This window comes from Molothrus aeneus, chromosome 2 (assembly GCF_037042795.1).
Source record: "Molothrus aeneus isolate 106 chromosome 2, BPBGC_Maene_1.0, whole genome shotgun sequence".
NCBI lineage: Eukaryota > Metazoa > Chordata > Aves > Passeriformes > Icteridae > Molothrus > Molothrus aeneus.
The window spans coordinates 53,233,650-53,254,524 of record NC_089647.1 but is presented as its reverse complement, the minus strand read 5'-3'; the positions used below and the strand labels follow the sequence as shown (position 1 = coordinate 53,254,524).

Genomic DNA, 20,875 nt, shown 5'->3' with positions numbered 1-20,875 from the left:
AGGTATAAGTAACTTCATATTTTTAGAGATGCAGTGCTTATCACTGTACATTAAGAAACTGTTGCAATTTAAATTCTTTCTGAAAATAGATCTTTCTCATTCTTTCTGAAAATAGATCTTCAGGTAAATTTTTTGTCAGATATGCTGAAGTTCAAACATGTACATTACCTTTACTATACAGAAGATTTTGCACAATGTTGACGATGTTACTTACAAAAATGACAAGAAAAAATGGCACACACAGGTGTTTAATAATGAGTTATATTTGCAAAATGAATCCGTGACAAGACAGGACACAAATCAGAGTATTTTGGAGTTCACAGGACTGCAGAAATAGACCATGAATAAACAGCACAGAAACTCTGCTTCCCAGCCTGAGCTGGTAACAAGGAAAGTTGATTGCAGATCTGGTCTTTAAAAGATGCACAGTACTCACCTCTTCCTCTGAAATCAGAATTATTAAATGCCATATAAAATTCCATAAGGCAATGCATTACTGTAGTACAGCTACTAAACAAAAGTAGCTACCAGCCCTTCAAGGTTTGTGTCCATTACCCCTACTTTAAACATGACATGGAGGTGTAGAAACTATTAGAGTATGCAACAGTTTGAAGCTCTTTTTAAGAAGACAGGAGACTGTCAGCAGATATAACTTTACAGAGTATTATAATTCAAATAACAACTCCTAAGAAGCTCAGCTACCAATGTGAACCACCAGTGTTTCTTTCAGATATGTGTTTTAAATCAGACACCTCTAAAGTAAAGCACAATATACACGCTACAGAAACAATGGCCTGGTTACTTGTCCAGCATCACACAAGAATAAAGGCAAAAAATAAATATCACATCCAATTCTTAGGAATTCTCAGTTGACATAACCATGAAGACATGGTTTTCTCTACTTGCAGCCATTTGTTCCATTGCCTAGAGAATTTTTTACTAATGTCTGCAGCACCTATAGCAATGTCAGGCTTCTTGCTTGCAGCCCACAAGCACCCTCCCCAGCTCAGCACCACAGGCTGACCCTATCAATAGATTAAACATTCTGTGTGATCACAAAGGTTGCTTCATAGTATACTGACACAAGGGGGCAAATGAAGATTGCAGAATCTTAAAGCAGGAGTTATCTAACTTCTTAATGTTTCATTTTCTGATCTTTCTGTTCTTTTTACAGTTATTAGCTTACGCTTTATTCCCCCCCCCCCCCCCAAAAAAACCCCACATTTCCTCCTTTGAATTCTAATTCCCCTTATTAGATGAAGCATTTTATTTACTTCCACAAAGACGATGAGAGAACTGAAGAATCTTTCACATGAAGAAAGCTGAGTGAGCTGAGACTCCAGCCTGGAGAAGAAAGGGCTTGTGTTTGTGTGATCTCAGCAATGTTTCTAAATGCCTGCTGGTGGGGGTACAGCAGAGTAAAGAAGACACAGCCAGGATCTTCTCTGTCCAGAGATAGGACAAGAGGCCACAGGTAAGAAATTAAGTGCATGAAATTCTAGTTGAATAGGACAGGCTGCAGAGTCTCCATCCTTGAATATATTCAAACTTGACTGGACATAGCCTTAAAAAACTACCCTGTTTGAACTAGAGATCTCCCTTACAACCTCAACTACTCTTACTTTGAGATTTCTTTTCAGGACCAAAATCCATGAAGTAGCTGAGGGTACTAATAGGTTTGCCCTCTTCTCTGTGGAATACAAGGAGGGGGATGAAATTGACAGTGATTTCCCATGTGACAGCAAAAGCTACTACTTAACAGTCTGTATTCCCTTCTGGATGTGAAGTGCAGAGCACTCCAGTGAATGTTAGCAATCATCTAAGGAGTGCAAGCCTCTTTCCCTAAACCTGACTAGCTCTCTTTGCCTCAAGGCAGATGCCCTCAGTCAGGCTGCTGCTTCTCCAATTTCAATAAACAAACAAACCCCTAAATCTTTGCCCAACATATTTCAATCCTTCTGATTTTCCAGTTCATCAGATCTTCCTGTATCTGTTCTCAGCTCCAACCTTTTAACATCGCACTTTTAGACATGCTCCTAAAACTAGTTGTCTTCACTCATATACAGCTATTAGCCTCAGTTTATTTTCAAGCAGGCCTATATTTTCTTGCTTTTTAATGTGAATTAAGCATCTTTTTCCCATACAGCTCCTAAGCCTAGCAGAAAATAAACACCTGAACTGAAAACAGTGAGCCTTCCTTTCTTACATCAGGCACAGTCCTTAGGACCCCAGAGCTGCAACATGAAGTGAGTTTGATCCAGCCACAGTCTCTGGCACCACCCATACAGGCAAACCTCTGGAAAATATAACTGCTAATATTAAGCCACCTGAGTACCATGTGAGAAATGTAACATCCTTTGCAAAGGTTTAGGAAGTGAATCATTTGAGTAGGCCTTCATAAGCATTTGAAGTAGTTTTCTTATCCAGACAGGAACTTTGGTTCCTCAGTTGAACTCTGGTTCTGCAAATGCTCAAACTGTGTTTTCACCATGTCACTGAACTATTCTATGCTGCTAGGGCCACCGAACAAGGCACTCCAACCTTTGCCCTTCTGCTTCTTCCTGCTCCCTGCTATTTCCTGCCCTTGTGCCAGTGATAGTAGTTTGCATGGTGAACCAGAAGGAAGCACAGGCTGCTTCACTCTTCTCACAAAGGCCAACACGAATACAATGAAGTAGTCAGGAACAAACAGTTTGGCCACTGGACTTTGACAAAGCCAGGCAAATAGACTTATTTGTTGTATGCTCTCAAGTCTCTGATCAGCTCTTTAGATTCACATCTACTCATGGAAGTCTCTGGGAAAAATCCTGGGTACGTTAAAATACTAGATCTACAAGAGCAACTGGATGGATGGGCCTGCTGCAAGCACCAGTCTGCAGTACGATGAAAAAAAGCAGAGACCTTTCAGGTCTTTCCAAGCATTTCTAAGTTCTCAAATGGCTGAAGTATATGTGCAGATCTTTAATATTTAGCAGTTACATAGGTTGAAAGAAGGAAAAGAAACTCCCTAAAGAAACTCACCTAAAGAAACTCAATGAGAAAGCTATCCAACTTTGAGCCAGATAGGATATTTTTTCTAAGTAGTCAACTTCATTTTGGTCATGTGTCTTAAGAGAAATGTAGTAGGTAAATGTGCACACAAATGTTCTTTATGAAAAGCTGTAGGCTATCTAATTCTGCATAGCTGTGCTATTGAGAACTGCTCGGGTCTGAACTAAATTGGAAATTTTAGCTATTAGTAATTTTGTCAGTTCTAATTCATAGCAGTAGTAGAAAATGAGAATGTGATTTTACCAGTAGGAAATTATGAAATATGGTCAAATAATGCAAACTAATGAATTATAACAATTTGGATTCATATTCATCTACATCATGTCTGTACCTGTGCAACTGCACCAGTAGCAGTTCTGTGAAGGCTAAAATCAAAACAACTCTTGAGTGCAGATAAGCCTTTTTTCCTCCTTTTAAAACATCTATATGATGTATTAACTTGACTCTGTGAAGAACTATTTGAATAAGGTATGTGTATTTTAAATGGTAAAATACAACAGGGCTAATAAAATTAGATTAGCAAGTGATACTGAGTCATGATAGTGAAGAAAATAAAATCTTAAAAGGAAACACACTTTCAGATCTGTATCTAAAATTAGTGACATTTACATAACCATTAGTCTACATTTGACTCACCACACAGTTCTTGCATGCAGCTTTTAAAAGGAAAGGAGCCCAAGTAATTTCCATTCTCACTGCAGCAATTTCCATCATCTCAATGAAAGATTCTCCTGCAAGAGAAAAATCTTAGTGGAAGATGAGAAAAAAAATTAGTAAATTCACAGTCAGATACACAGTTTAAACTTCTAACCATAAAACTGTTACCTGTCTATAGCCCAGTGGTTTAAGAAATGAAGTGGTTAATAAGTTTTGTTAAAAAAATTGGAAGACACTTTTTCTTTATGAGCTTTCCTTGTTAAAAGCATGACCAAATACTTCCCAGTTCCACTAATTTAGAAAAGATTGTAAAAATTAACAGTTTTATGAGTTTTAATAAAGAAATGTCTTGAGAATTAAAGTAACTTAATTTTATAGTTTTTAATATATAAACAAACACACTTACCAAAGCATTGTTAGACAGGTGTAGCTTGAGATGGCTCCTTAAAAAAGTTCAGTTTTCACACAAACCAATACAAAATTATATATATGTCTATTTTATTTACCATCAGATACTATGAAGCTCTAAATATAGTTTCTGAATAAATGAAAACACAAAAAAAGGCTAAGAAAGTGTTCATATACAAACAAACAATAGATAAGTTTACAGCAACAAAAAGGCACAGGGAATACATGCAATGTCCTGTTCCACGACTCACGTGCAGAAGTGGCTAGCCTTACTTCAGCAGCACAGTTAATACTGGAGATATTTACAGTCTTAACACCAATATTTACGTGCTGCTAAAGTATGACAGACATCAGCATCATAAGATTGACTAATTCATAAGTGGTATGTCTCTTCAGGGTGATGAAATCCTTGTATTTTTGAGGCAGCACAATATGGCCTGCACCTTTTCAAAACCCACAAACCATTATGTGCTGCTACGTTATGCCAAGGTGTCTACCATGCTTCAGGGAAACACAAACATACTCTGAGCTGAATGCAGAATTTTCTTATTGAACTTTAGCTTTCATGTAGTAACATCAGTTGTGTTAATGAGCTACAAAATATTTAGAAAACATCTGTCCATTGCCAAGCTGACTATTTATGGCGAAGCTCTAGATTTTATTGTCATGTGTGCATAATACCTTAATGAGACACAAACCACAAACTGGACAACTGTGTTTCTAGTTAGAGGAACTAAAGATTATGCAGATGTTTATTTCAAAAGAAAGCAAAAAACTCTGGATTATTTTCTAATCTGACTTTTTGTCATCTGGAAACTTGGATGTGAAAAGAAAACCCAAAAACTTTCATATATAAGAGAATAAGAGCTAATTTCAAAATAAGCTTTTGTGAACTATTCTATCAGTCCTCAAGCCATTTGTTAGCTCTGCAGCTTACCCTTACTGCAACTTTTGGGCAGACAGATTCAAAAGAGCCTTAATTAACTTCAGAGGGGAAAAAAATTATAACCCAAAACAATTGTTAGCAAGAATAGTAACTTATCTGTTATTATGGGCAGGAGTTCATCTGCCCCCAGCCTAGAATTGACCATGCTACTTGATGTAGGCCAGAGATGTGGAGTTTGTGGCGCTGCTAGGTATCATTTTCTTAGACTAAAGAATGCCAGAGATTTTAGTCTGTGCAGTCTTTTTACTGGTTCCTTAGATAACATGAATTATGCTTTCTTTAATGTTTTTATACTAAACTGTTAAGACAAAAGCTACTTACACAGCATGGACCCAAGCACGCCCCTCCATTGCAATAAGCCTTCTAGTCAGGTCATGACAGACAACTTCTGCAAATTAACAGGGCTATCTGGAAGCCCAAAAAGAGATTTGGCAGGCCATGTGGGGGAAAGATTTGGGAATTTTCTTTTCTCCCTTCCTAGTTTTGTTCCTACAGTAATACAGCAGGGCAATATCTGCTAGAAGAGTCCTTTGCCACAAATGTGCCAGTTAAAGTGAGATTGCCAGTGTAAATTTACAGGTAACAGTAGCAACACTTTTTATATCATTTATCCAGATAGGAATCCTAACTTAAGGAACTGCATCAAAGAGCCATTTCCAGTATATTTTATACATGCACAGCTCTATTTACACTTATCCCCACCCCACCTCTTACTACCTATGTTTATTTTTAAAATCAGACAGCTAAAATAGGCAAACTAAATTAAATAGGCAGAACTTACCCAACTTACCATGGTGAATTAAAGCAGGAGTGCAAAGTCAAAATAAACCTATACTGTAAACATATGCTCTGACAGTTGGTCTCTCCCCTGAAGAAACTGTGCTAGGCATAAACCAAGAGAAGAAAAAGTAAAGACAAAATCTCCACCATATATACATGTAATGTGGAAGGCATAGATAAAGATAGATGTGAGCAAAAATGCTAGCCAACAGTAAAAGATTTACTTTTCTGGAAAAAGATTATGAAAAATATTCTCTAGCAAGAAAAAATATTGTTTTGTACTTATAGATTTACTTTAGAAGATTGAAAGAAAATTACTTAAATAAGACAGCTGCAACATTTAATACCTTTGGAAGTGCAATTCTCATTTTTACATTCAGGCCAAATTCTTCATTTGAAACTCCATGTGTTTAACAGATACTATTCTTTCAATTGCCTGGTTGATTTCAGGTTCTAGCTTAAGTATGGAAAGGTTTTTTCCTGTTGCATAACTAAATCCCTTTAAAATTAAACTATCCACAACATGAAATGAAGACTTGGCAGAACTATTATGCTATTTTCTACAGAAAGTACATTAGTAAGAAAACTTGCAGGTAATTCCACCCACCCATACAAAACATGAACACAAAACCTTGCACGAATTACAGGATTCCAGACTGTTTGAGTTTTCCCTTTTTTTTTTTTTTAATGATTTTGGAAGGTGTTTTATTGTTTGGATTATTTTATAACTTTACTACAAAATTTCCCAAAAGAAACCAACCAACCCAAAATTCAACACAATGTGACTGTATATTTTCTACACTGCTATTAAAATAGATCTAACCTGCAAGGAGAATAAGTAAATTATCACATAAAATTGAAGGCAGTCTACGTGAGAGAAGGGGTTGTGGAGCAGGAAAAGAATGAAAAGAGGAAGTCTAAGATAAGAAGTGTACTAAGAGCTGAGCTGGGAATCTATTGAAATCCAGGAATGTCTTCACAAAGCTGTGTACCATTATGCTTTGGTCATAAAGTCATATAGTTGTTACCATGAGTGCTTCTCCTACCTCCATCCTCGTGTTTTAAGTCTGTGGATGAGAGACAGATTGACAAAGAAGACCTCAATAAAAGCTGGGAATCATGTATGCAAGAAGATCCATTACATTTCCCAAGTCCCTATAAGCAAGAGCTCTGCTGAGGAAGAAGGATCCTGAAGATGCAAAACTGAAATTCCTCAGAAGCAGCTCATGTACACAAGTCAGGAATGCTCTGAAAAAAATGTACTGGAACTGTTAAAAAAAAAAGGAAAAAAGAGAGAAGTGTATGTGTATATGTATTTGCCCTTGTTTTAGCAATTAGAGTGTTCCCAAGCAATGAAGGAGCCTTTCCTTGATTTCAGTATTTTTTAGTTGATTTATCAAAGACCAAGCCCAATATAAAATATAATTTCTGGTTTTTATTGTTTATAGTTCAGAGTTTATGACAACACCAAGCCAAACTCAATCTTTTCTGACCCTATGAAAACCAGCTACAAGTCAATTCTGGCTACTATACATACTAATAAGCTCCTTAAATGCTACTATAACTACTAATAAGCTCCTTAAACCTCTATGTAACATATCCAGAAGGTACCACTAGGCCTGCAATCTGACTGACAGGCCAGTGACTTGGAGTAAGAGACACCAAGAACTTTGTATTAAACGCTGTATGTTCTCTCTAATACCCAAGAACATGATATAAAATCAAACATTTACCTCGTGCCTTTTGGTCATACAAAAAAAGCACTCCCTTCATACTTCTTGGCCAGAAGCTCTTCCTCATCAATAGTGTTATACACCATTGCTCACAACCATATTCCATTGCTTTAGTTCCTTACTCATTAATACAAAACACATCCTTACTCATTAATACAAAACAGATCCAATATGAAAGCAAGGCTATTGCTTCACTGTTCATTGTGACCTTTTCCCAACTTTATTTCATATTAAAATTAGGAAACTGAAGATGAACCTGAAAGACTGAAGTATTCCACAGTGTAAGAGCATTACATTTGTCCACTAGTGCATCCTCTGCCCATCCTCTACAGCCCTGACATCAGCAATTATAAATGTCCATATCTCAGTTTCCCAAGGTTAGCTTAGATGAACCAGAAATGAGACAGGGTTTGCACTGAGATGGCACAGCATGAAGTGGGGCATTTTTGACAAGTGTGTCCTGCTCTGTGCATTCCATTAATGGAGTAAGTTACTTCTATGTTAGACAGGACATTTTGCAGTGTAGCTTTTTGGACAACTGCTGGTAAATTTGCCAAGCTCTCCTCTAACAGTTCAGTGCTACCAACATACCACTAACTATGAGTGCACACAATGGCAGTTCAACACTGGAAAATACTTTTAGGGTTTTATTGAATTAATCTGGGAAAAAGAGAAAATTTCACTGTTCACTACCAAGAAATCTGAACATTTCCATTCTCTAAGATTCTCAGATCTAAAAGTGTATGTAGCTGCATCTTTCTCATACACTGTTTACACCCCTCTCTCCAAGTTAAAACAATAGTTTCATTTTATTTTGTCATATGCTTACTCAACACTGCAGTATTTATACTGCAATCATACTAGAATTTATTACTCTTGTTCCTTCTCAAATCTAAGATTTAGAAGTATATTATTTTATTGCTGCATTCTTGCTTCTTTGTTAAGGAACTGTCTTTCCATCTAATTTGTGGTGTCAGCAGCCTTTAAAGTGATATGCATGTATTTTTAAAAAGAAGAAAAGATTCCACTGAAATATTTCAGAACATTAAAGATATCTGTGTACTTTCGGCTACTATTCCATTATTATTTGGTTCAGGCATAACCTGCAATACTCAGTTAATTCACTCAACTTAATTGAGGTTAGAGGAAGAAGAATTAGGAGAATAAACTATATACCTTGATTGCTATTCTCCTGCAGTAACAGTGAGATTTTTAATTTCAGTTCTAAAAAGTTCTAAAGTTTCTATGTTCTAAAAAGAAAAAATAAAATTAAATAATTTTTTTAAAAAAATCTATCTCTAAACTAGCAATTTAATTGCATGTGTTTGGTTTTTTAAAAATTAAATAACTGTAACACAGCAATAAATCTGCCTCACTTTTCCTCAAAGAGGTGCAGTAATCCAGGACCAAGCTTATACACACTCTCCATGTATAATAGGTCCACCCATACCTTCTAGTAAGCAGCTGAATATTTCTAAGACTATTATAAAGTTGTGCAAAAAAAAAAAAAAAATTCAAAAATAATGCTTTAAGTAATTCTCTGAACAAAAGATGAATATTTGAGCAGAGATACCTAGCACTAATTTAAGTTTTGGTAGCACAAACATTGATATAAAAAAAAAAATTGCGTGTTCACTACTTCCTGATTATGTCAACAATACTCCCCATATAATCATGGCAAAAGACTGGGAGAACTACACTTTTTGCAATGTGAAGTATTAATAACGAAAGTAAAGCAGATGACTGCTGATTACTGAAATTTACTGCTACTAAATTTGGAGAATCTATATCATGTGTCCAGCCATCTCTCCAAGGATCATGAACAAACAGATTTAGACTAGCTGCAGAACTACTGCATAAGATAAACATGAAATAACAAAGCCAGCTAAAAATAAAAACCAGGAAGTAAAACCATTGAGAAATTCAGAAGTATAAAAATACCTAGAAATTTAGAAGTGCAGTTAAGGACTCTCAGCATCAAATTCTGTTTAAATCCTTTTTACTAAATCTAAGACTTCAACTACTGCATCTACTGCTTGATTCATGTATTAATTTGTATGAGGTGCACCCCCCCGCCCTTGTTTGCACTCAGAAAGACAGACCAAAGTGAAGACTGTTACTTGGTTCTGCAATATTGATGCTTCCATTGGAGTGCTGAATAGCAAACAGAATGCAATGGATTTCTGTGAACGGCAAAAAATGAAAGGTAGACAGTTCTGACTTGAACAAGTACAGTATGTCCATTTTTATAGCTTCCTAGCTAAAAAAAGCATAACTACGGGAAGCTGATATAGCACTCAAAAAATTTATCAATGTACTGTTTGGTATATCATAATTGTATCTTAGAATCAACTGCAGCTTAAAAATAAAACTGAATAAGACTAACCCCTCTCACCTCTTTTCCCAGCTTCTAAAAAGTTTTTTTGTCAGAAGTTGATGCATTAACTAGATTGCTATATGAAACATTTTACAGGGAACTTGTAAAATTACAAGCTCCAAGTTCTAGCAGAGTTTGTAAAAGTTGTATTTCAGAAAAGTTTTCCAGACCCCTCTTTACTGCACTGGTATAGCTTGCACACAACTTTTAAAAATCTGTCTTCTCTGCACCTTTGGCAAGCACACAGGAAGAAAAACTGTGTGAACACTTTCAATCTGTACCAGCATTCTTTCTGCTTGAAAGGACACATACAAAATTAAGAAAAACTAAGAAGCTATTTTTTAAGTTCTACAAAATAAGTTCTATATTTCATTATAGTAGTAACTGAAACATTCCTTCCCCCAATTTTATTACAAAAAATATTATAACTAAATATAGTGGATCCATCAAAAAGAAAGCCAGATCTGTCTTAGAATATAATCTTTAGTTTCTGTATGACTATTAAAAAATTTTCTGGCACCCTTTCAGATTAAAAAAATTATTAAAAAATATAAATATTTTCAAGCTCTCCAGTAAATGTAAACTTAGATTATTACACTATTAAATTCAGAAAAGATTACCCTATTATCATAGCTAAAGTTTCCAAAACCTGAAATATATAGAATCATTAGTGATAAAAGAAAAAGTGACAATCCCTCTCCAAACAACAATACCTGTTCAATACAAACCATGTACATAATGTAAAGTTATTAAGACAGGGAAAAACAGGTTCTCCTTTTAAACACATAAAATAAAAAAAACCCAAAACTTTAAAATCTATCAAGTATTGGTTCTCTCTATTAATTAATTTGCTGGTTTTTTTACAAAAAAGTTTTATGAAGTTCTCAGAAGACTTGCTCTTGTAACAGTCACAGGCCTCGTGTAAAATTTTGTGCTCCCCTAAGCTGGCACAGCCTTTTATGAAAGAAGGCCATGCAAGTACTGCTGTTTAAATCTTCTAACTCTAGAATGTATAGCAAAGCATTTCTTGTCCTCAATAGAATATTCAAGTCGTTTGTGCAGAAACCCTGGTGGTCTGTGCACAGCATCCATTTCCAAAGTAATTCTAGGAAAGTGAAAAATATATTGGTCAGTATTAGCCAGACTGCCTTCCTAGTTGCTGTCTTACCTCAAATTGGTGAATAATTACAAACCATAGGCCAGCAACAGAACAACTTTTTTTTTAATTGCCTTATATAGAAATAATAACTATTTACAGTATGCCAAACCACAATCTTAAATTGAGATTTTGTTACATCTCAGTATTGTATGGGACTATAATGCCTAAAGATAAAAACCAGGCCCATAGCTCAGAATGAAACCCCACTTGTAAAGGGCTAAATTTGCTGCTTGTCTGCTTTCAAAGATTTAAGGTCAGAGTGACAATGCTATAAAATAAGGGTCAAAGCACAAAAAGACCAAGGCCACAGAACAAAGAGCTTTTCGTGTCCTGAAAGAAGTTGCTTTTTGTAAGCCTGCCTTCTGGCTCAGGCAGTAAATTTGTCTTTTTCTTAACATCATCACTACATGACTTCTATAAAATGCCAGACAACAGCATGACTTATGAAAGGTGAGACTGACCTGTTTGAAGAAATCAACTCAACTGTTAAGGGAATCCAAGAGTTAATAGCAGAGGAACACCTCCTAGTAACTGCTACTTATACTTTTCCAGCCCTTAGCTGTATTTCTACAACTTCATTATTTAATTAGTCACTTCAGCAGAAGTTTCAGGTGTCCATAACACCTTTGGGGTGCAGATTCCTGGTCATATTATCTTATTGTTTATTAAGTGGTAGCTGGTGCAGCAATCTTTTCCCCACCTCTCCATGAAATATTACTAGAATCCTACTAATCTTAATAGATACCATCTAACACACAGATCTGTGTACTCCCTTTCAAAAACATGTTTGGTTCCCCACTTTCCATCAATGAGATCCACTACTCACAGAACTGAGCTAATACAAAATAAAAAGGTGCTTTCTAAGGCTGACACAGATCAGTAAGCAGTAAATTTCATTTTTCCAGCTAGAAAACAAACTTCACTTAGAACATGCTTTTCCAAAATAATAACAACGGTTTTGACAAATGAAAGGAACTTTATCCACAAAAAAAAAAAGACAAGTGATAAAGATGCTGGGTGCTTCTTACAGCTTTATACTAAGCTAGATTTTCAATATTTTACTAACAAGCTTAAAGTAAAACCATGCTGAATTAACTAGATGTTAATATATTAAGAAAAAGGATTTATAACTTAAAGTACACAAGTAGTTAAAAAAATCAGAATTGTACTCTCAAACTAATAAATACCCACAAACCTGAAAAATGTTAAATTTCTCAAAACTAGCATCTGAATTTTTTAAAATAAAAAGTTACTTGACAGTATGCTCCTTGAGCAATATCAGTACTGCAAGAAGTGTTTCTCCATCGTAATCCAAACCTATATGAAAGAACCAGAATTATCTGCATTATCTTTTATAGCAGGTCAAAGGCAAGACATTTTGAAAACACAGATCTTCCATACTTCAAGTAATTATCTTCCCCTTCAAAATAGATGGCTTCTGTCTTCAAAGTTATTATTTTTATTTTTTTTTCAGTCCTACTAACTTAAAAGCTGGAACTGGAGATTCAGATATGTGGAAATAGGTTAAAAAATATACCAAAAAAAAATCCCTTACCTTTTGACTCTGGAGATTTATAACAGCTGAGTTTCAGTGCCAACAAAACAGAGATTTCATGAAACAAATCACTTTGCTTTTGATCTACCTTTAAGCTATAATATCTGATTCCTATATTAATTATTAAATGTAGCATTTCATAATTTTTTTCTTTCTAAAAATTTAATATAATTGAAAAATACCTTAATATAGGAAAAGCTTAGTGTAACGTAAGAAAGGCCTACTCCAATCATCCTACACTTTCTGAAGGAAATGATTACTCTTCATCTCTTAAGCAGCACTGGTGTGAGTATACTGATTTTTCTTGTGGTGAATAGCAGCCCACAAGTTAAGGAACTGATGCAAACTGGCAGATTTCCCCTTCTAATTCTGAGTCATATGCGTCATCTTTTTGTCAAAAGCTGGGAAGAAAAAGAGTCTCTCTTCCAGCCTGCCACATGAAACCACCTGCTTAAAGGCAGAACAGACCAATATTGCAATACTGGTCTGCACATTGCTGGTACTTACACATTTGTTCTTGCTTTGTTCAAATAAACAAAATAATGAAGACAGCTTTAATGTTAATGACAGAACTTATCTCTTTGATTTAGGGCCAAAAATCAAGCTGGTAAAAGGAAAAAAAAAAAGAAAAAAAAAGAGAAAAGTCATATTGGCATGAAAGTGCTTATTCTTAAAATGGTAGTGTCTTACCTGCATAAGACTAAGGGTTCAGTTCCTTAAAAGCTTACATGCATGCTTGGTTCAATCACCTAGAATCAGACAGGTTTCACAGAAATACATTCCAAAACCAAGAGTTCATGTGTGTGATTAAGACCTCTCATCACTGTACATGGCTGCTAACTAATTCCTCAAACCCACTACCCCAGTTAAACCAAAAATCCCCCCTAAATCCCAGAGAACCTATCAATTTCTATAGGTTAAATTTCACATGCTCCTTTTTCCCCCTGTTGTGCATTTTGCAAATTAAGAAGCAAGAAAACTATTTTCTTCTTGGACAGATTGATCAAGGCCAGTCATTGTTGGACTATATATACTGTGTTATGACACAATAGCTCTCTTTCAAAGGCACCAGCACCAGTTAAGGTTGGGCACATCACTGCCAGCAGATTACATATTTTCAAATTGCACTACAGTTGCTGATCAGACCTGCTGAAAACAGGTGTAAATGTTTACTGCAACAATGCACTGCAGTATTTATATTGATCTGTGGCACTGCCAAAGCGATTGCAAGTAAATATTCTTTATAGAAAAACAACTTGAAAAGTTGTTGCAGCTAAAGCAAATTTTAGACATTAATACTAAGTTGTGCAAAAGAATGCAAAGAAAATACAACTTGACTAACTGGTCCAGAGTGCAGAAACAAACATGCCACTTTAATAATAGATCAGCTTTTTTATATACAAATACACAAAATATGTAAGAGATTATATATATATGCACATAAAGTTAGATAGAAAGACAGGTATAAACTCACACATACACTCTTATATAAAATGCCCTTTGTTTTCAAATTTGTACTGTGCCACAAGCATTTACATGGCTGGGTGCATACATTTCAATATAATGAGAAAATTTGCATTGCTAAAATAAGAATACTAGAGTGCTTTTCAAGAACCACGACACCATCATTTGCATTACAGGTTATTATTTACAAGTATTTAAGATGTTCTGTAAATCTATAATGAACATTGCAACAGTGAAAACTGTAATTTATTATGTAATGCGTTGTTATATAAATTGTTTAAATTGTGTACAATATACACAGACAATCGCTTCTACTTGGTTCAATATTAAATACAGCACTTTATTGCTCATCTTCAACTAATTTTTTCTCCCATTCTATATATTTTACTTGATAAAATTAGAGACACAAAATACCTCTCTGATGCCTTATTCTGTAGTTTGCTTTGGGTGTATTTTTTAATATGAAATTAATTATTCATACAGTCATCTTAATTTGACAAACTTTATAGTATTTTGTAAGAAAATATTTTACTCACCATATATTCCATTTTCCTTGGTACTTAACAAAAGACATTTAAGCTTTTCTGCAATGTTACCTTACCCCCCCAAAACCCAGTATCTTTTCAAGAGCTTCATGCAGCACATGACAGCAAATAAAAACCAAACAAAACCCACCACCGAGAAAGTTGTGCCTTTTTGACAATAGCAAGAGTGAATGCGTTAAGACACTGTGGAAGATGTTTCTTAACTTGCAATTCAGCAAAGCATAACAACTGTCTTAACTTCTTTTTCATTCAGTGGAGCACTCCAAGATATGAAAAGTGAGTTAAACAAACCATTTAGGAGAGTAATCACAAAGAGCAGCTTTTGTCTGGGGAGACCCTGGGAAAGTCGCCATTGGCTCCCTCTTTTTCATCTCAGGGCCACAGGCACCCATAACTGTTCTGGGGTAGGCTGTTGCTTTGAATTGCCCTCTAGTGTTAGCCTTCATTAATTCCTACCTCAATGACAAATGATGTTCAGGTTTTTAATAACAGAAAGTGGGTCAGCAACAGAAGTTATGTTAAGCTAAAAAAATTGAACAAAAAATTTGAACGGTGTTCCAAACTCATTTTCAGGTCAGAAGACTGTGAGGTTGACAAATAAGTACTACACACTAAAAACCAAAAATACAAGAAGTCTATATACCTAAATAGCCACCCCCCCAAAAAAAAAAATCAAGGACAACAGATTTATTAAAGAACTTATGAACACTGTATTTTGCATTTCAGTGAGTTTCTTATGCAGTTTCACAAAAATATCAATTTCTGGAGCAAATACTCAATATTCACAACCAAAATCATTGTCATGATGGTGGGATCAAAACACCAAAAAAACCAGAGGAGTTGCTGGTGTCAACAGAACAGAGTTTAGCAGTACCAATGCCCTGGAAGGAATTATTCTCTCCCTGCTAATTCAAGAGTCTCCCTGTTACCACCCTAAACCCACAGGCAAAATAGGCACCATGAAGATCCAGATTTTAAACCTGGTAATACTAGGAAGAGAAGGCAAGCATTTTTCCCTGATTTTATTTCAAACCATGTTTTATCTGCCCTCAAATTGTTTAGAGAGGTCATGAATCTAGGACTTAAAAAAGTATGGAGAATATATTAGTAACACTTGCATGTCATACAAGCTATGGATTTCTACACTCATAGAATTAAAGATGAGCTTATGACCCTTTGTTTAAAAAATACTCTGGTCCTACAGAACTACAATCCTTCACTCTGACAGAGTTGAAAAAATATTTTTAGAATTAGGTGTTAACTCAATGAAGAAAAGTACAGATTTGAGTACTGCTTTTGTAACTCCTGTGCTTGGCATTAAAAGCAGCATTTTCCCTTCTCCTGAGAACCTGGAAAAAATCTTTTGGTTTTAGGGAGGAGAGGGACAGGGTAACCAGTACATAATCATTCTTGTTGATCAGGAGTTCTTTTTGCCTGTGGAAAATGCTGACAATAAGTGTTACAGTATCAAAAGGGAACTCTGTTCCACAAAAAACTTTTCAATATATTTTCACTTAGAGAAGGACTTTCTTATAAGAGCCATTGCAATGTTTCACAACAGATGGAGCATCTTCTTTGTCTAATTTCTGAGCTTGTCTAAAATATGGACTAACTTGCAACAAGAGAAAGCAAGGCATTTTCAGAATAAAGTAATAACATTCATAAGACCACAGGATCTACCCATTCTACCAAGAGAAAATTTTGCTCCAAAAGAATACAGGAATTATAAAGCAAATGTCTTCATCAACTGGAAGTCCTGCTAAATCTAGAAGTGACTTGCATGTCTAGAAGTGACTTATATATCTATTTTGAAGCAGGAAATGATCAGTTAAATTTGGGAAGATCATAATCATGTTCATAATTACAATACTTTCTAAATTTTTAAGTTAATTTCCATATGAATAGGAAAATGCATTTCCTTCTGTGGGGAGAAGGGACAGTTAAAAAAATTAAAAAAATATTTAAATTGTTCTTCATGTCAACTAGGAAGTGGAAATATAAAATCATAAAAATCTTTGACTAAAGGCTTTAAAAAAACCACACCAACAAACCAAACCATCCACAAAATAAAACAAACAAACAAACAAACAAACCTATAGGACACTTACAGGAAGTAAAAACGAAGCTCTTAAAGTTTAGTGGGTTAAAGAAAAGGTATAAATACTTCAGAGGTATTTGAACATTACTACGATTTTTAAGTACCTCACAAATTAAAAACAGATATTGCTGATAATCTTGCTTTGACTAGATTGTCTTGATAATGTATTTCAATAAAAAGAATTAATTCTCTTATAATACTGGTCTAAAAATTTAGAATAAAAAAAAAGTCCTTCCCCAAACAAACGCAGAAAAAAAAAATACCATGAATATCCATGTGTTTGAAAGAAATACAAAATTAACAAAGCTAGAAGCAATTGTTTATTCAAATACACTACTCAATTAGCAATTGCATCTTCATATATGCCCTGTTTTTAGTGTGCAAACAGCAGTCTAAACCAAGGTGTATTAAGAAGCCATCAATACACCATATGAACACTTAACAATTTTGATTACATTTTTCATTCCCCCACTGAAACCTTCAATGCATGGGTCTACATAAATTCTTCCTTAGACTTCTGTTGAAAATAAACAAAAATAACAATAAAAAGGGGGCAATGTGTTACTTATATATATTTACATTTGAGTGAGAAGAGTGTTTAAATATCCCAGTTAGCATATTTTAACTATTTTTCCTAAAGAATTTTCATGCCATTTGCTTTTCTTTTCCTATTGCCTAGCAAGATCATTTTATCAACAGACAAGGAAAAATGATGTGTAAGTATGCCAGTCTTAAATTCTTCCTATATACATGTTTCATTCACTGTCTGAAGTAACAATAAAAATTAATGTCTATTTAAATCTAATAGTCTACAAAACTCCACTTTAAAATAATGTAGGGCTGGATTTAGTTTAAACTAAGAAAATCCAGAACATTCAATTGCTACAGATTTAAAACTTAAAATAGTCATGCCTAAGATATCAAACAATGGTTGATTTTACATGTATTGAAGTGACTAGAAATGGGTTGCATTTATAGCTACAGATCTCTTTCAGGAAAATTATTTCAGTTGCCTTTGCAAAGCAAGAGAAGTCCTTAAAGAAATCATAAACGAATTGTAAAAGTAATCTGCAACAGCTCCTTGTGGATGAGTAATAAGCTTGCATTGTCAGCTTTCAAATTATGATTTAGTTAACAAGACTTGTTAGAGCCTCAAGTGTTCTACCTATAGTAGGAACAGCAGAAGTGGCCATGAAAAGTTCCACATCTGAAGCACTTCAGTAAAGAAGTCTGCACATTTTTATTTTTTCAACCTCATTACAATCAGATACTGCAAAACAGTTTACAAAGTCAAGCACACAGCTGGCAATAGCCACACCAGCAATTTTTAAGGGGCAAGCACTGCAGGTCCTTAATTCAGGCTGAACTTGCCACAAAATCAGTAGTTGTTTTGCTAAATAAGAACTACAATAGGAGAGGCTAAGAGTAGGAAAATAAAACAAACACACCCCACCACCTTTCTTGCAAGTTTCATCTACTCTTCAGGTCAAGAAACATTCATGTTGACTACCGAGTACAAAATTGCTCTAGAAAAAAAAATTAAAAATTAATATGGGCCAAAATTCAGCACAAAAATATTCTAGAGCAAATCAACACCTTAAGTGCACTCTAATCATAACTGACAACTGCAGCACTCTTAAAAGATACTAGAGCTTGTAAATGGGACTCAATTACTACATTACTGCAAAACTCTGCACTTTCTAAAAAAACATTTAGACTTGTCTTAAAGTTTTAAATACTTCAATATATACTAAATTTGTAAAAGGAAAGAAAGTGTGCATCTAATGAGAATACCATTCTGCAAATCCTTATTCATGGTTGTGAGTCATTAGAACTACTTGTGTATATTAAAGTTTGTAGGATTAGACCCTAAATGTAAAATCCCTTTGATTTACAGTTGTGAACCAGAAACCACCTTTTTTGCTGAATAAGAATCTATGAGAAATACTCTGAACCTGTGTCAGACCAAGGAACACTCCATCAAACTTTCACCTTTTAAATATCTCACAAGGGAGCCTTAGATACCTTTGCCTTGCAATATAATCCTGATTTTCATTAACAAGAATGTAACTGCTTTTGTACAGGAAAAAAAATGAACAAACTCAAACCGTTCAGTGAAATCCTAAAATCCTTATTTTCCTAGGAAAGCCAGTAGAAAAAAAGGGAAAAAAAAAAAAAAAAAGGAAAAAAAGGAAATAAGAAAGAAAAAACAGCAATGTAGTACCTCCAAAGCAGTTTCTGGACAGACCGAAATATTTATTTATTTGGGAGCATATTAGGCATGTTACCCAAACACAGTTACAGCAGTAATAGAAGTACTTTCACTGTGTGTTTAATCACATAAAGAAAGGATTAAAACTGAAAGAATTACCTACTCACTAATCACAAACTTCAAAGCTTATATAAAGTTAAGGTTTAGTTCCTATACTTTCTGTATTCAAAATTTTCTTACTCAACTAAGAATTTTCTCTAGGAGGCCTTAACCACCCTAAAATCATATTATTGTATGAAAAATATATTCAGAACCCATCTGCCTCAAATACTTCTGTAACAGGAGGTGTACTGCTGGTAAATTCCAGTAATTCTTCAGTTCTACCAGCCATTACTTACAACAATGAGGAAATATGAAATTTACACCTCACTGGATTTGCTTGGTAGAAATTAGGAGTTACTGGGATAAACTGAAATTTTGGGTTTTTAAAACTCCTCTGATTTTAAGGTACAATTACTTCCTACAAAGAAGAAGTGCTCTTGAAGACAGACAGATTTGATTAAGGATAAAAACTGAATTCCAGCTGAAAGTTGGAATTGCTAAAGTCACAACATGTTCATAAAATTTGTTGTACTGCAATATGTTCTGCTGAAGATAAAGTCTTGCAGATTTTACTATTCCATTTTGTATTTAAACAAATTTACTCAACCCAAGACCAGTTACTATTTTAATTTCAATTGTCTGTGTAAATGGTTAGTTAGGACTGTTCGTATATGAGTAGATAGGTTATGATTACTCTGAATGGATTTCTCAGTTTCAGCCAAATGAGTACTTTTAGTGCAAAGCAGGACTTACAATATGAGTGTAGCACGGTCCATATTAATTCCTCTAAATTGTTCAGTGTTTTGCTATATAATATCTGTTCGCCAACAAATAAAATAAATAAAATTTCTGAATATTCTGGTACAGATGCAAGGCTCTGAAAACCTTTTCTTTTTTTCTGTTTTCTGCTTCTTTGCTTGTCAGGTAGCTAGTTTATTAATGCCTTTAAAACCAAATTTTACACACTACATGGAAATACACTCAGATAGCTCTCTATTCTATTCTATTCTTAACACACCCTCCCAACAAAAAAAAAATAAAGTTATTGAAAAATAATTTTTTTATATCATCCATACTTTGTTTTTGGATTAGCAACATTTCAGTTGGAGTAATTCCCAAGACAGGAATATGAGAACAATACTATACAGAGAATTTATATAGCTCAAATGGATCAAGGCTGTTGCAAACTCAGCTTTTTATATATATTTTTGGCCACTTCATTTCCTTCTGAGCACAGCCTGTGTTAATACTTAGTGTTTATAATTTTACAGGAGTGTAAAGAAGAATTATTTTAACAAATAATAAATTCTTGAACAATCCCATTAGAACTGGCCTATTTTGAATACTCTGAATAAGTTATACTACTGTATACATTTTTTTAAATAAAGAACATATGTAATAAGAGAAATGTTAATATAATATATACCATGCTCATGCTCCATCAACCTTCCAGAGAGTTTTTCAATCACAGGAGTAAGCCATTCTCCAAAATCAGCTCTCTATTGAAAGGTCAAAACCTGCAATAAAAATGTCATGTATTATAACATATTTCCAACACCCACAGTTTCATGGTTGATCCCCAAACATAGATGTAGGTCATCAGCTTGACCCTCGCATTGTCTGTGTTACAGGAAATCCTAATTTTAAAAATACTTTTTTTTTTAAACCAAACTGACTTGATTAGGAACACCTGTGATATGCCCCTTTATTATCAGAAGCCTCCTGAAACAAATCAGATTAGCATGTTTCTGCTTTCATTCTACCCACAGCATTTTAAGATGAAAGTAA

At 34.6% G+C, this 20,875-nt stretch overlaps 1 long non-coding RNA gene across 2 annotated transcripts; it reads right to left on the bottom strand.

The window, feature by feature from the left end:
* Window positions 1-245: 245 nt before the first annotated feature.
* On the bottom strand, window positions 246-20,605 carry LOC136553437 (uncharacterized). Of its 2 annotated transcripts, XR_010783154.1 has the most exons (3): window positions 20,514-20,605; window positions 3,688-3,782; window positions 246-444 (listed from the first exon to the last, which is right to left on the bottom strand). It is a non-coding gene; the product is annotated as an uncharacterized lncRNA (long non-coding RNA). The 2 variants fall into 2 exon arrangements; XR_010783153.1 differs by lacking the exon at window positions 20,514-20,605 and having other exon boundaries at window positions 3,688-4,037.
* Window positions 20,606-20,875: the final 270 nt, after the last annotated feature.